Source organism: Lagenorhynchus albirostris, chromosome X, assembly GCF_949774975.1.
Source record: "Lagenorhynchus albirostris chromosome X, mLagAlb1.1, whole genome shotgun sequence".
Classification (NCBI taxonomy): Eukaryota; Metazoa; Chordata; class Mammalia; order Artiodactyla; family Delphinidae; genus Lagenorhynchus; species Lagenorhynchus albirostris.
In genome coordinates this window covers 114,671,824-114,689,855 of record NC_083116.1, presented here as the reverse complement: position 1 = coordinate 114,689,855, position 18,032 = coordinate 114,671,824, and the positions used below count along the sequence as shown (strand labels likewise).

At 38.5% G+C, this 18,032-nt stretch overlaps 1 pseudogene; it reads left to right on the top strand.

The window, feature by feature from the left end:
• LOC132513220 (small ribosomal subunit protein uS19-like) overlaps positions 1-18,032 on the top strand; it is a 63,168-nt pseudogene that overhangs the window by 18,740 nt on the left and 26,396 nt on the right.

The following is an 18,032-nucleotide window of genomic DNA, read 5'->3' as shown; positions in this document are numbered from 1 at the left end:
TCTTCCTGTGTAGCTAAAAGTGCATCTTCACTGTAGCCTCCCTGCAGATATGGCACTCATTCCAGAGTTTCTCCCGGCACCAGCAGCAGGCACCCACTGAGAAAATAGCAAGCAAGCTCCTCCGAGGAAAGCCTCAGTTAGTGGAGAAATCCTTACCGCATGTAGAACCCATAGCAAAGCAGCCCCTCTTCCTCTCCAAAGATCTCTTGCCAGCTAAGGTCACGTCAGGTTTCAAATGGTGTGTTTGTTCCTGGCCCTGGGAGACACATTCTCACGGTTCTTAAACCTACTGTGCTGCAATGTATAAATGTGTACAAGGAAACAAACTCCAGGGTCCCCCTCCTGCCTCCAGCACCTAATGCAAATTCCTTAGCACTCTCTTCTGCCTAATTTTTCAGTCTCATCTCTTGCTGCCCCCCAAGCAACTGCTCTATTGGAGATGGGGATGGGGGTGGGGGAATGCTGCTGACAGACTGGACCATCCTCAGCTTTTGGAATGTACCGCCTCTGTAAAATCTTCCATTATTATCCTCCCCTTCTCCTCTTGCATCTTCTCACACACTTCTCCAGCAGAATTAGCCTCTTCCATTCTTTGAAAGCATCTTTATAATAGCATTTAGCTCATTGTGTTGAAATTAATTTTACACCTCTCCTACAGCAGCTAGGCTGTGAACATTCCCATCCATATTTTGGCAACCAAAGCCTTCTGCAGTCTACCCCTTCCTTCTTATCCCAGCTCATAACTTACTTTTTTCTGCCACAAGCCCTCTGGCTAGCCAGTCTTTTCATTGTCTCCTTCACTTCTACCCACCTTGAACTTGCTATGTTCATTACTGCCTTATACTGTGGTCCACAACTGGTAATTATTCATACTCTGTCCTTCTGAATTTTGAACCAATTGATGAATGGACATAGGATTGTAATAGGGATCAAAATACCAGCTTGATTTCTATTAAAGCTGCCTTGGAAAATGTAGCTCAGGTCTGAAGCCCGAATGGACTTGCTACTTCTTTACCCCAAGTCCAGACCTTGCAACCCACACAAGGGGAACTGGATCTACAGAGGAGACCCTTAGCTAGACACATAGGGGAACCTGGCCTTCCTCACAAATGGGCCAACAGAAAAATGTCGGTGATCTTTAGTCCATCAGTGTAGTACTGTAGACGAGAATGGGCTCAAGGGTGTCATAGTCTAACCATTCCACCACTCAGGTAAATAATTTCTCTTTCCACAGAGAACACTGTGTGACAGGAGTAAACAAGAATTGAAACCTTCTCTTCAATGCTCCCAACAGAGTAGATGTTATCATTCTATAGGCTGAGGCAAGCATGTGAAGAGAGAGACAAAATGTTCCCCCCTCAACTGTACATTTCCTTACCCATTACTTCCCTTAACCAGAAAACCCTCCTTCTTGCCCCCCTTTTTTACAAAAACCTCTTCATCCCTCAAGTCTGAGTTCAAGGCCATCTTTTCCCTGAAGTCATCTCTGATCACCTGAGCCTCCATTTTCCTCCTCTTAAATACTGAATGTGTGTTCACAGTAGGTCACTTAGTTGCATGTGGTTTTATGTTATTTACTATTCGTTTCATATGTATGAGCTGGTGTCTCCAATGGGATTCTAAGTTGTTACAAAACCTAATTCACCTTCCATCTCAGAGCACCCAACAATTCTTTGCACAGAGCAGATATTCGTTGGTTGTGGAAAGTAGTGGAATGAAATGGGATTGGATGGAATGAAAAGGAATAGAATATGATAGGATGGGATAGTATGGCATGAAATCACATGAAGACTGGGGATGGGAAGCTGGATTAAAACATAAAAAGCCTAGAAGTCAATCAAGTACATATTGAGTGTTTTACTATGGCAATGTAATCACATAGTCATTGAAAACTGATTTCACAGAGTCATTTAGGAGCCCAAACATCACATCTTCACCAGCATTCATCCAGAGGTTGCAGAAGCAGAATGGCCACTTGAGGTTCACCAAGCCCATTTCCTTACATTTGGGGAAAGCTGTACCCTGTCCTCCTAGGACAAAAATCTCTTCATCCTGATGTCAAAGGTGTTTGGGTATTGAGAATCTCCTTCCTGTCCTATTGTACTTTCTCTCCAGAGAACTCAAGACATCTCACAAACAATGCATTATTCTCCAAATAAGTTCAAAGGCAAGTTTTTATGTCCTTTCCTCACAATTTCTGAAAGTGATTCCAGTCAAAATTGAAAAACTGAAAAATCTTATCTTTGAGGTGTCTCCATTCCTCCAAAAGAGGTTTCTTCCTTTCTCCCAAATACTATCTCCCCTTCAAGAACCCAGTTGATGAGATATTTCGGTGAATGAGGCTTTCCTTGGTATCCTTCTTATCACCCCACAAAGGCCTGAGTTAGAGCTTACAAGGAAATAGAAGTGAGTTGACTTAACTGAAGTTACAAGAGCTAGAGAGACAAGCCTAGAATACGATTCAAAGCATTACGTAAATGCCATCAGCCTCAACCTGACAAAACACACAATTTTGCTTTAAGATTATCATACCCACACAGTCTCTGTTTTTAAAAATATATATTGTTTTCAGGTCAGTAACTATTTTGCAGTTTCCTTCTGTTCTTACAAAATAAGTACAGTGCAATTCCAAATAGCAAGTGTATAGCTCTAGATTAAAAAAAAGTTCAGAACAAATTTATGGCTCAAGTGCTGTATTGGCAACATCAGAGTATCAGTAAAGGCTAGTATGAGGTATAAAATAACAGTAATGGGAGACCTCCTAGGGAGAGAGAGGCAAACAACTATATTTATGACCCAGACAAACTTTGCTCTTTGGCTTTTCTGTAAAAGACATTGATTTCCTGAGCACAACATATATATATAGCTCCAATGCTGAATCTCTTTCCCAATTAGGAATTCGATTTTCAAGCTCTTTTCAAACTACATGTAAACAAAGTATGTTATGTTACCAGGTTCGATTTTTAATAAATAAACAACCTAACGTTGCAACACTCACTTGAACCCTGTACATAATCTTAAGAGGAAGTACCACAGGTAGCTTAGAATCCAAATTTTTGTCTGCAAAACAATGCTGGTCTTCATTGTGTAACTACTGTGAATTAATGGTGTGTGTCCTTCCAGGATTTTTCTCCACCAACAGAGTGGTAGTAAATAGAGAACTATCTTGTCACCTAACATGGACATCTGGATATATAGGCAGTAGCTACTTTTCATTGCCAGTTGTTGTGTGGCTCTGTTAATGTGCTGCTGCTTATTAAATGTCTCTGCTTCACTTCTTACTGCCTTTACCTGCTCATTCAACAGTGCCTACCAAAGCTGACTAAAAAAAAAAAAAAAATTAAAATGCCAGGAGCTGCATATACCGGCACATACCCAGTCTACTATAGAGCCATTTTTTCATCATGTTTTCCCAGGAGCCCACTGTCCAATGAAAGTCAGTACTACCAATATAAATCAAGGAACACCAAATGTATAAATAGTTCAGCAGGAGGAAAAGAACTAGGAAGGGGCTTAGGAATCATTCTTCCCTAACTGTAGTGAAACAGAGAGGCTGGGAATTGCTATTGCACCTAAAGAAATTATCTCCATTTAAGGTTTTTGCCAGTGTTTTTTCCTGAGTTATCCATGTGAACAGTGCTGCCTCCTCATGGCCAACAGTTGTTTAGTCAGTGGGCTATAGAAACCCAGGCCTGGAGGTATTCACCCCTACAACCTCCTGTCCCTCTACACGCAGTCTCCCTAAAAAGTGCTGTAGTCTTCTACTCATTCAACAACATTTAAAGTCCAGTTGCGGACAGCCATCCAGGCAGGGTTGTAGTGGGCATTAAAATACCTTTTTTTTTGCCATGGCTATGGTGAGAATTTCTCTTTTCTCTTCCTTACCTTTTACTCTAGACTAGGAGTAGGCAAACTTTTTCTGAGAAAGGCTGTATAATATGTATTTTAGGCTTTTCAGGCCCTAGAAGATCTTTGTTGCATAATCTTCTTATTTTTTAACTACCTTTTAAAAATATAAAAATCATTCTTAGCTCATAAGCCATACAAAAATAGGCCGTGGGCCAGAACTGGCCCACTGGCCATAGTTTGCCAACCTCAGCTACCTAGTGTATGAGCCAGTTATTGACACACAATGGTATATAACAAACCACCCCAAAATTCAGTGGTATACAACAAGAAGCATTTCTTTTCCTACTCACAGGTCTGTAGATCAACTAGAGTAGCTTTGCTCACTTCTCAGCCTGACATAATACATGTGCGCCTAATATTACTGTACCCATAGTTTCTGTTTTTAAAGGGATTTTGACATGAGAGAATATTGCTGTTTTGGAAAAATGCATCCTTATTTACAAAGGAAAGTCACTAAAGTTAAGAGTTTTCTGTATTCGAAAGGAGATACCATGCTAGTTGAATTTCTTCCATACTTGCCATCTGATTTCTTTTAAATGATAAAGTAGCTAACATTTATTAGTATGTGCCAGGCACTATGTATGGTAAGCCCAATAAACATATTAATTTATTTAATCCTCATAACTATTATTCCCAAAGGAAGGCCATTGCCCAAGGTCATACTTCAAGGAAATGGAAGAGTCTATGAATCAGCAGATTGTACTGCCTCCCAAGATTTCATTAAGGCCTTTGATAATCTTCATTGCATTTCTGCTGTGTAAAATAATAAGATAAATAAAAACAGGAGTCTATATGCAGATTTTAAGAATTAAAATTCAAATTTTTAAATAAAACTAACCCTCCTGGGATGCAAGAGAAAGTGTCCTTATGAATAAGACTTACCGTGTTCGTAACATCCACATTGTGAGATCAACTTATAAAGGCTTTGAGCTACTTGAACAAAAGAATGACTGTATAATCACCAGCCATTTTTGTTATGCCAACCAATGAGGTATGACAAAGGGTGTTATTTTAGACACACACATGTGTTGAACATTGAAACATCTGGCCTTAACCATTTGAATGTAAATAGCTTAAGAAAAATTGCTTCTATGTTTTTGTAACAGTCTATGTTGGAGTTAATTTTCTTTGAGATATAATATATATAGCATAAACTATGTAAATGTTCTAATCTTAAGTGTGCAGCTTGGTAATTTTTACTACATAAGTAAACCCTCCTCCCAACCTTCCTTCTCACCTTCCTGTAACCATCATTCACATAGATATAGAATATTTCCAGTACCTTCCAAAGCTCCCTCCTTCCTCATTCCACTCTGCAGTCCCATCCACACGCACCCTCAGGTAACGAGTATTCTGTCTCCTATCTTCCTCAGCTAGTTTGCCTCTTTTTAAATTTGATATAAATGGAATCATACATATGTACTCCTTTGTGTCTGGCTTCTTTCACTCAACATAATACATGTGGGATGCATGCATGTTGTTATGTGCACCAGTAGCTTGTTCTTCTTATTGCTGTGTAGTTTTCCATTGTATGAGTATACTACCATTGGTTTATCCATTTTCCTTTTATTTGGCTTATTTGCAGCTTGCTTTGACTATTATGAATAAAGCTCTTATGAATATTCTTACATATGTCTTTTTGTGGACGTATGCACCCATTTTTCCTGGGTATGCTAAAGAGTGGAATTACTAGGTCATAGGATAGGTGTGTGTTTAGCTTCAGTAGAGTTTCCCAAAGTGATTTTGTGGAGTTAAATGTTAAAATCCTTAACCAAGATCTGTAACACTTCTTAACGGTAGTGCTCTGTTTAATGTTTCATTCGTAAATAAAGTTTTTACATTACATACACACACAATCATATTAAAATGCAATTTCTGATGCAATAAAATTTTGAGTTTTGGTGTGATTACTGTTTGGTGAACATGCTTCGTTATTCCATATAACATGTCTTTGTCTTCTAATTACATGCCTGATTTGAAATGAATCTCTCAAAAAATTGTATTTATTTATTGATTCGAGCTATAATTGCATAACAATCAGTTTTCTGAGCCCAAGAGCTAAATTCCACTGGAACTTTTCTATGTGGTCTATCAGTCAGAGAAGGCAAATCTCTGTGCTCTAGAACCACTGTCGAAATGTAAGAGAGAAGAAACCAGGAAGAGGGTGTTCCATTTAGATGGAGAGCAAAATTCCCTGCTCTTGCTGAGTTAGACCTGGAGATCCCAAATTGAGGTAAGTTGTAAGATCTTGGCTTTCGCCCTGTTCTTCAGGACAAGCTGTCTGGCTTTATGGCATACTAGCTTAGGAGATAACAAGAGGTGGGCAAAAGTCAGGACCTGGAAGGAGATTCATGCTAGAGAGGGAAGTGAAGGCTGTGGGTGGCAGAGCAACCAGGAAGGCCTGACATGGTATAAAAACTTGTGCCTAACTCAGTGGTAAGGACTGCTGTCATTTAGGCTGTCAGTCTCTACTGCAGATCACCTTTACACATAAGTCATTTGGTTCAGCCTTGGTCCTACTCCTCTCTCATCATCTTTCTGTGACTGAAGTCCCAGTCTGTTTTGGAGTTAATCCCACATAGGTCACTGGAAGCCACACATCAGTTCTTCCTGAGAGAACTACATTCTAGGCTCAACTGAGGGTCAGGATCCTTCAGAAACAATGTGGAATCCCAGTTCTCTTTTCTCTTTCAGGTCTGGCTTACTAGATGGCTTTAATCCAAGCTCTGTCACTACTATGACTATTACGTCTCCACTTGATGCTATGATTGACACTACCTGTATAACTAAAATTTGCTCAAAAATAGAATGCAATGATTATGGAGTTGCGGGGCGCCAGTTAATTCACTCTGAGAAGCTGGGGAAGGCTGAAGATGAAGAATAGAACAAACGATAACACTGAGGGTTATAGAGCAAAGGGGTATATTCATGATCTACAAACTAGGAAAACATGCAGATCAGGTGAGGACATATTTCAGGAGAGCAGCTATTAGGAGAAAACACCTTAGCTCAGGCCAGACTGAAGCTCAATAAATCAGTGGCCCTATCCAGTTAAATTTGTAATAGTGAAAGCGAGGCTGGTAATTTCCACAAACAATAATGCCTCCAAAAATATATTGTATAATGGCAAAGGGTACTAAAATGTCAATGCCAAAAGAAAGCAAGGCACTGCAAAAGTATCAGTGAAGTTGAAATAAATGTCAAAGCCAAATATTTAGCATGATAAATATTCATAGCAGGGAAGAACAATGACCATTCTCTCTTGAATGTGTTTGTTTATACTTCCCCATGAATTACCTAAAAGCAATTCATGAAAAAACCAAGCTTCCTAGTGAGAAGTAAAGACTCGCAAGAGAATAATACTTCCTAAATACAAACACTAAGTTTTTTGCCAAGAAGAAATGTTATTTAAACTAGGTAGAAACTAATACAACATTGTAAAGCAACTATACTCCAATAAAAATTAATTAAAAAAATAAAGTAGGTAAATAATTAACTCTAGGAAATAGAATGTAAAAGTACACAAAGTTTATATATTTGCTGTTTGTTCTTTTCTTTAATTCAAAGGTGAGATATCTTTATCTGTCATATCTATATATCCTAGGTCAGTGACCCTAGATCTCAACCCTGGCTGCATATTAGAATTCTGGGTGGGTGAGCTTTTAAAAAATGATGCCTAGGCCCCAGTGCTGACCAAGTGAATCAAACTGGGGATGAAGCCTCATCGGAATCCAATCCAACTATACTTTTACATATGGTCTGATTCTTTCCTTAAAGGGTTTGAAGTGCTTCACAATCCTTAGGATGGAATTTAGCCTAATATGAATTCACCTTACTTGGCTTAGTTACTACCACAATTTAGGCTATCTATGGCAGGTACTAAAGTTGAAGCTTCAAAGCATTGATCGAATACAATAAGGAATACAAAAATGATTTAGATCTTCTTCCTGTTCTCATGAACCTCATGATCTAGTAGAAGGAGAAGAAAAGTGCATAATAATCATAATATAATAGTGAATACAACACACTGCAGGATTTTAGGTCTACTCTCCTGGCTGCTTTATCAATCATAGCTCTCTCTTCAGTCAGAGACCTACTTGCCTAGACCCCTGATAGCTGCAGCAAACATAGGCTGGCCAACATGAGTAGTGGTAGTGGCAGGTGCAGCTGCTGCAGGTGCTTTCCAGGAGATCTGACAAAGAATCAAGGTCGACTATTGGGAACGTTGAAGGGACATTAAAGCATGACTCAGCCAAGGTTATATGTAACATCTGAGTTTTCTGTCTGAGGAAATCTTTTGTGCTAATAAAGTGTGCATTTCAGAGGCTAAAATTTCAGTAAGAAATTATCAAGTGCAAACAGAACACAAGAGACTATTTGAGGCTTCCTGATTCTTTAAAATTTGTCCTTAGAGGAACAAGTCATTTGGTCAAGAAAGATTTACAGTTTAGTAATTCCTTAACCTTAACAGATTTATTTCAATTCAACAAGCCTTCACTGAAAGCCTAGTTTGAGTTCAGCCCTGCGCTAGGCAGTTGGCATGAACATACAAGAAAGAATAGTTCTCTGCTTTTAAGAAGCTCAAACTTGGTCTTGAATCTAGCTAAGAACTACTAAATTGAGGTACAAATAGGGTTATTTGTGAGCAAAAAGGGTGGGGTTATCAATGCTGACTGGGGGACCAGGGGATATGTGACAAAGGAGGTAACATTTGAGCTATATCATGTAGGATGAGTAAGATCAATAGGGAAGAATGGAACCCAGATGGTTTGATTTGAGTGGTGCAAAAAGACATCCCTGGAATGACAACAGAACTGCAATTAGGTTATATGGTTTTTAAGACTTCATCTTTGGAAGTTAGATAAACAATGAGACTCATTTCCCCATCTTCCTTTCCCTTGACTTGCCAGCTGTTAGGATTTCTCCCATCTTTGACTATTGTTCAGCTCCTCAGTCTAAGAGCTGTAATTTCAATCTTAATGTCTGCTCTTTGTGTGACAGTTCTTGCATAAAATGCATTCTCAGTCCCTTCCATGGTACTTATTCTTGATGCAGGGAACAGTTGGCAGAAGCCAAAGTCATTTCCCTTTATGGACCATTCAAGATGTAATTGAGGGACATAGATGCTGTGACATATGACTGCTATAGAACTTTTACACTGTTTTTACTTCAATCATTTGATGGTTTTTAAGAAGTACTTGGCCATTTTCCTCATTTAGATTTGAAAAAGGAAACAGAAATGACCATCTATTCTCAGTCTTTTCCTAATCAGCTTTTACAGATTTTAAATATGATGGTATGATTGAACTTTTTTACTATGGACTTAATGGCTGTACTGTATTGTTCTTTGGCATTTGCCCAGTCCCACCCCCACATATCCTGGTCTCTTCAACATATAATATACACATTGGGCACTACTATTTGTTTGGCCTAGGAAATGCAAAAATGACTATATGGAGAGATAGGTCATTAAACAAATACACCTGAGTGACATCATGATGATGAGCATTGGTCTAGATAAGACCTAAGTTTGGGTTCAAATTTGAGATCCACTACTTGATAGCAGTGTGGTCTTGCATAAGTCATTGCAACTCTCTATACCTTAATATCATTATGTTTAAAACAGGGATATGCATACTTAGTTCCTAAAATTACTATATAGATTGCCTAAAATAATATATGTAAAGGGCTTAGCACAGTGTGAAGCACAGAATAAATGGTTACTATACTCATTATATACAGGGTGCTATGCTGGGAACAAGGCCTGGGAAAGTCAAGAAAAGCCTCATAGAAGAGATATTAGCTGCATTCAGACTAGAAGAATAAATAGGGCTGCCTAGAGGACAGAGACATAAAGGGTCTTCTGGACAAAAGGAGCAGCATGTAAAAAGGTATGGGGACAAAAAAAAATGACTTCAGGTCGTTTGAGGAACTGAAGGTATTTTGGTATAAACGAAACCCAGGGTGAATGTGAAAAAATAGGAGTCAGGACAGGAGAGTACGTAGATGAGGCCAAAGAAATAGGTTGAGGCCAAAACACAAAAGCTTTTGTATGCCATTATAAGACATTGATACTTTAACCTGTGGCTGATCAAGACTAATAGAAGAGTTTTAAGTAGGAGAGTGACGTGGATCATATTTTCATTTGGGGTCAAGTTGGTAAATGTGTGTGTGTGGAGGTGATTATCAGAGAGGATGACACTAGAAACAGAGCAGCCATTAAGATCTCGCTATTGCAATAAATCCAGTCAAGAAACTACAAGGGACTGAACTGAGGTAGTCAATGGGATCTACAAGAGGAGGGGGTGGTATCAGCAAGGTGATCAAAGGTAGAATCAGTAGGAGATTATGACCAATAGCAAAGACCAGGAGTTGATAAGAACAGAGAAACATCTAGGATATCTGTCATCTTTCTAACTTGGAAAACTAGGTGGATTGAGAGGTCATTAACTTACCTTGTAAAAAGAGCTCAGTTTTGAACATGTTGAGCTTGAGGGCTCTGTCAGACATCCAAGTAGAAAGATCAATTTGGCAATTCTGTAATTCAGAACAGACAAATGGACTGAAGTTGTGGATTGTGTAGTGGTCAAATCTAAATTAACTATGACTTAATTATGATGGAGATTCGTAATAAAGACTCTAACTCCATTTTTGATTTTTGACTGCTGATAGCTTTCAAGCTCTGCCACTCTGTCTTCCCCTGTATCTGCACAAGCTGATGAGAAGGCCTAGATGCTCCCTACTTTGGTGCCAGGGGGAGGCTCAAACTATGGAAGCCCTAGCCCATGCAAGGGAACCCTCATCCCAGCCCCACAACCTAGCCACAATAAAATCCAAAGCCAGCTGCCCCTCCTCGCTCTCTCAATCCATTTTTCAACCTGCTTGGGAACTCACACTTCTCTCTTCAGAAAGTCTCATTATATGAATAATAAATCTCATTCCTACTCTCTTGATGCATATGTGGTATCATCAGTCTCAATATCCAAACCAATTTTGAGGGAGGGTCCATTTCACCTCTTCTGTATGACAGCAATAGGGCCATTATGTAAAAGTCCAATATTGTGAGTCTTTCTCATGATAATATGTAGCTTTTGAATATTAAGTGATTAAAATAATAGCTATGGAATCACTTAGATATGATATGTATAATGTATAGTATGTATGTATAGAGTCAAAAGGGAAGTGGTCAGGGTATGTAGAACCCTGAGAGAAAACCATCATTTAAACATTAGATAGAAGAAGAGGAGTGCATGAAGGAACCTGAAAAAGACTTGGCAGAAAACTAAGAGAGAAGGAATTCAAGCAAAGAGAGCATTTTAAGAAATAAAAAGAATTCATTAGGATCAAATGTTTAACAGGGCTCAAATTAGATTTGAAAAATGTTATTAGTTTAATAATTAGGAGGTGACTGGTATAAAGAAAGTACTGTTTAGATTTACAAAGCATCTCCATGTGGGAAGAAAACACTGTCCCTTGAAGTTTTGACCATTATTGCCCTTGGTCCACTTTCCTTCAGAGCATTAGGTAACTTTCACTGAGACTATCACGTGAGCTGCTCTCAGTTTAACACCCTAGATAAATGTGGATTAAAAAAATCATAGAATAATTGAACAAGCTCTTTAAATCATATTTCACTTAAAGCTCAAGGATAACAAAGGACAAATAAACACAAAGAATAACTGGCTGAAAATGTATAGCCCATTGGCCAGAAATCACAGAATTCTTTCCTGTCCTAAATTCTAGTCTTACTCCCAGTATTCGACACCAGCTTAGGATCCACCTAGACATCTGTACTCCTAAAATCCTAGAATCAATAAAGTCAGCACAGCCTTGCACCAGCATTAAGATTTGCTATATGAGTGGAGCCTTATGGCCTATGTGGGTCCATGAGCTCCAGTTTGATATTATCTGCCAAACTCAATTAGTGTCAGTGTTTTAGGTTGAAGAGGATTCTAATGTCACAGTGGGGTTTGGTGTGTTTTCTGACTTTGATTTTTCCACAGTGAATAGAGATTTGCTCTGTAGTCTGGTGATTGACCATGACCACATCTTACAGTACCTGTTGGCTCATAGCTCTGCCTAATCTGTTCCTCCTCCAGTTTCACAGCTACAGGATCTGTCTGTCTCAGTTACATCCCAAAGCCAGTATGTGGTTTATGGTTTTTACACAAAGTTCTTTTTTATACATTCTCGAACTACCTACAAGTAGGCCAAATTAGCAAGCACTCCCCACACTATGGATTAATTGTGATATGGGTCAAAGTACAGGTTCAAAGTAACTGTCTTTCTTATTGCAACATATACAGGTTGTTTGGTTTTATAGATTAGAATCGTTGTCTATGGAATCAGACAGACTTTTGTTCAAATTGAAGACTGACTACACACAAGCCACGTGATCCTGAGTGAGATATGTAACTTATATGAGCCTCAGTCTCTACATCTATAAAACTGGAATTAAAATAACTATCTCATAGAGTTTTAAGGGTATGGGGTGTGTGTATGTGCGCACACGCACGTGTGTGTTATGTGTAGTGTAGCACATGGCACAGAGAAATACTTTAAAAATGACAAATATTATTACAATATGAAAAACTTAGGTGATAGTAGCTAACATTTTTCAGACACATTTTATATATCAGGAATCTAAGGTTTGGAGAAGATAAGTAAACATCCCAAGACCATACAGCTAGGAAGTAGTAGAATTGAGATTCCCAACTGGATCATTTGATTCCACAGCACTTCTGTGTGCTGCTGGCTCATTGCAACACACTGTTGCCTTCACTGTCTTCACAGACCTAAACTGAGCTAACAGCATTACAGAAATCATACATTCACTTCTTGTGGACATAACTGATCCATTATGAGTGAGGTATTCTGGTTTATTTACCAGATCCACTCATTCTTTCATCAATGTTGAAGTAGTGTTAAGAAAAACAAAAGGGTCAAACTCCCTCTTTTAATCATCAGGTTGAAAGAAAGGCCTGTATAGACTTAAGTCTGGCCTTTTATTTCAATTGCTTCAAAAGACATCTTGGCAAAATTTTGGATTCTTGGGTTTTTTTTTTGATATTTACACTTTGAAATCCATCTTAGGATGGTTGTGTATTGTCTCTCTTGGAAAGGCAACATTAACATTTCTTTATTTTTAGGTATAGCAACTAGCTTCTGAAATGTGTCCACTGAGAGTTATTCCTTTAGTAATGGGACAAAATAAAAAATATTAAAAATCACCAGTCAGTATAGTATTTTCAGAAATGTAGTATTTATCAAATAAATATTCATTTCTTTAAGAACACTATGACTCCAATAGTTATATCTTATATCCATATATCATGTATATCAACTATTATATGAAGGTAATATTTGATTAAAGTTGAAATAAGCACCAGAAAATTTTAATAAAGACTGAAACTTTTAGAGCAGTTCCAAATTGTTTTACAAATCATTTCTCTCAATGAAATTGTTACATTCTAAAACCTCATGCTTGGGGTTTCCCAGTTACTTTTTTTTTTTTTTTTTTAGTGATTCCTCATGAGGTTCTACATTCTGATTTTCCATTTTATTCCATATTATATACATGTCATTATTCTGCTTTTTCACTTAGTATGAGAACATTTATGTCATAAAATTACATGAATGATGCATACTCTAGACACCAGGATTTATCTTGAGGTCTGCTGATGACCTTAGATCATCTTTTAATTATTCACAAACCAATTAGTAGATGGATTGCTAGGAGCTTTGCCACTGGAATAATTTAAAATTCTGACCACCAAACAAACTTTCCTGAAAAGCTCCTCTTACTTTTGATTGGTTACTAAATAAATAAATCTCCAAAGGTGTAGGCCCCTGTGGAATCGTGGATCAATCTTCAACTGCGGAGATGCTTGAGTGGTATTCACATCTGTGTAAATCAGGGCAATCTTGGTTGCAAATAACAGAATACCCAAATCAAACTAATTTAGGCAAAAAAAGAATTAAAGGAATTTATTGATTTATATTAATGAAATCCAGAGGCAGCCTGATCCAGAGGCAGGGCTGGCTACAGGCACTGTTGCAGTCAATGCTCAAATGTGTCATCAGACTTTGTTTCTCTAGAAATGGACCCACACTTACATGGGCAATTAATCTACAACAAAAGAGGCAAGAATATACAATGAGGAAAAGATAGCCTCTTCAATAAGTGGTGCTGGGAAAACTGGACAGCTACATGTAAAAGAATGAAATTAGAACACCCCCTAACACCATACGCAAAAATAAACTCAAAGTGGATTAAAGACTAAAATGTGAGATGTAAAACCATAAAACTTCCAGGAGAAAACATAGGCAGTACACTCTTTGACATTGGTCTTAGCAATTTTTTTTGGATATGTCTCCTCAGGCAAGGAAAACAGAAGCAAAAATAAATAAATGGGACTACATCTAACTAAAAAGCTTTTGTACAGCAATGAAAACCATCAACAAAAAGGCCAGTTACTGAATGGGAGAGGATATTTGCAAACAATATATCCAATAAGGAGTTAATATCCAAAATATACAAAGAACTCATACAACTCAACATCAAAGAAACCCAAACAACCTGATTAAAAAATGGGCAGAGGATCTGAATACACATTTTCCCAAAGAAGGTATACAGATGGCCAACAGGAACATGAAAAGATGCTCAGCATCACTAACCATCAGGGACATGCAAATCAAAACTACAATGAGATATCACCTCCTACCTATCAGAATGACTATTATCAAAAAGACAACAAATAACAAGTGTTGGTGAGGATGTGGAGAAAAGTGAACCCTCGTGTACTATTGCTGGGAATGTAAATTGGTGCAGCCACTATGCAAAATAGTATGGAGGTTCCTAAAAAATTTTAAACAGAACTACCAGGGCTTCCCTCGTGGCACAGTGGTTAAGAATCCACCTGCCAATGGAGGGGACACGGGTTCAAGCCCTGGTCTGGGAAGAACCCACATGCCGCGGAGCAGCTAAGCCTGTGTGCCACAACTACTGAGCCTGCACTCTAGAGACCGCAAGCCACAACTACTGAAGCCCATGTGCCCTAGAGCCCATGCTCTGCAACAAGAGAAGCAACCACAATGAGAAGCCCATGCACCACAACAAAGACCCCCCCCCAAAAAAAAATAGAACTACCATAAGATCCAGCAATTCCACTTTTGGATATTTATCTGAAGAAAACCAAAACACTAACTTGAAAAGATATATGCACCCCTATGTTCATTGCAGCATTATTTATAATAGCCATGATATGGAAGCAACCTTAGTATCCATCAATAGATGAACACATATATACACAATGGAATGTTACACAGCTATAACAAAGAATGAAATCTCGCTATCTGCGACAACATGAATAGACCTAGAGGGTATTATGCTAAGTGAAATAACTCTGACAAAGAAAGACAAATGCTGTATGATTTCACTTATATGTGGAATCTAAAAAACAAAGCAAATGAACAAACATAACCAAACACAGAGTCATAGACATAGAGAAAAAACAGGTGGCTGCCAGAGGGAGAAGGGTGGGGGAGTAGAGAAATAGGTGAGGGAGATTAACAGGTACAAACTTTCAGTTACAAAACAAATGAGTCATGGGTATGAAATGTACAGTGTGGGGAATATAGTCAATAATTATGTAATATCTTTGGTGACAGATGGTAAATAGACTTATCATGATGATCATTTTGAACTGTATAGAAATATCAAATTACTATGTTACATACAAGGAACTAACATAGGATTGTAGGTCAATTATACTTCAAAAACAAACAAACAAACCATAAAAAAAGACATCACATTTGTGGTTACCAGAGGCGGGGGTGAGAGGGAATTGGCTGAAGGTGGTTAAAAGGTACAAATTTCCCATTATAAGATAAATAAGTACTAGAGATGTAATGTACAACATGATAAATATAATTAACACTGCTGTATGTTATATCTGAAAGTTGTTAAGAGGGTAAATCCTAAGAGTTCTTATTGCAAGGGAAAACAATTTTTTTTTATTTCTTTAATTTTGTACCTATGTGAGATGATGGATGTTCACTAAACTTACTGTGCTCATCATTTCATGATGTATGTAGGTCAAATCATCATGCTATATGCCTTAAATTTACACAGTGCTGTATGTCAATTATATCTCAATAAAACTGGAAGGAAAAAAGAACTTATTTTCTCTCCATGTCATTATCTCTGACCCCCTATTTTATTTTCTTCAGTCTCAGGCTCCATGTTGTAGCAGTATGAGAGAAGTAATACAGCCATTACAGCCCCTTATGTTCAAGTAAAGCAGGAAAGAATGTGTCTTTTCCCCAGAAGCCCTAGGAAAGCCTCAGTGTTCATAGACTCTTGTAGGATCATGGGACCATCACTGAACCAACCATTGCACCCTGAGAAATGCAATATGCTGATTGGCTTTGTCTTAGTCAGCTTGGGCTGCTATAACAAAATGCCACAGACTGGGTAGCTTATAAACAAAAGACATTTATTTCTCACAGTTCTGGAGGCTGGGAAATCCAAGATCAAGGTACCAGCATGGTTGAGTTCTGGCAGGGGTTGGGGGAGGGGGTTCTTCCTGGTTCATAGCCAGTGCCTTCTCACAGTGTCCTCACATGGTGGAAAGGGCAAGGGATCTCTATGGGGTCTCTCTTTAAGAACACTAATCCCACTCATGAGGCCTCCACCCTCATGATCTAAGGACCTTCCAAAGGCCTCACTTCCTAATACCATCACACTGGGCATTAGCATTTTAACACGTGAATTTTGAGAGGACACAAACATTCAGACTCTAGAGGCTTAATCTTGGCCATATTTTGCATCCTGGTGTCCCACTCAAATTCATGGCCTATAAAAAGGAGACAAGTGAATCCCCTGGGCATCTATTCATCCTATCTCTGTACAGATAGGATGAATAGATGCCCAGCCACCAAAAAGTAACACCTGTACCCTCACTTCTTTATGCCTTCCCTTGAGTACCTCCAATGCACCTCTCCCCCTATATGGAGGTCATGAGGTAAAGAATATTATTTCTATATTTAATTTCTGCTAACAGGTACTTTTTACAGGGAAAAAAATGCTCAAGTAGCAGCGCCCAGAATATATATTGTAGGAGTTGGCTAATAAGACTCTTCAGTATTCTTCTGCCACCTGTCATTTGGGATCTCTCACCATTCATTATCTGGTAGCAGGCCTGCAGTGTACAGATGGAAAAGTCACCCCAGAGGGAAGAGAGCTGTTACACTCTACCCCCCTTCTGGTTCCACTTCTGTGCAATGCTAATTTAATCAGGCACATGATTCACTCACTCACCTTAAGCTCAAGCCAGACCTCATTCTATTTTTAATGTTTTAATTTTATTATTCACCCACAAATGTATCCACCCCAGTTTAGGTATATTTTTGAATAGTCAGAAGTACAAGCTGAAAGGAAAGGTCTTCTCACTCCTATTCCAGTCCTCCCCAGATCATTCCAAATACTTTGTTCTAAGCCATATATAGCATTAGAAGTTACCTTGAAGCCAGTATTGGAGCGAGTAAATAGCATACTGACTGGAAATCCAAGTCAACATCCAAAATGGTCCTTTCTAGCAACTCCACTGGAAATGAGGGCCAAACCAGTGGGGAAACCTGAGCCGATTCACATGGGGCCAGGTTGGCATGTTTGCGTTATCATGCAGAAACTGAAAGCCTTTGGTCCCATTATCAGATTCGTTATGATCAATCTCAGAGTTTGCAGAAGGTAATTGTAGGTAGAGAAGTGGGAGGAAGAGAAAGAAAGGTGGTAAAATCCCAAGGAAGCTGTAATCACTACCTTTGGATAATAGAAATTCCAAAGCAAGAACATAGGAGGAGAGCTTTGAAAAATAAGAGAGCTGGCTTGCAGGTGTATTTTACTAAAGTCTCACATAGCTAATTAAAATTCCTTTAGCCGCACTAGTGACTGTGAGTGGGTAGGGGTTATAATGCACTGCTGCTAATTAACCATTAGAACTTGGTCAATAGCTCATGAGTCACCCCATCTCATTTAATAATACCAAATTATGTTTGATTCAGTTACAAAGAAATGCTTAGATGCACCAGTGAAATCCACACTATATAGATAAATGCTTCAA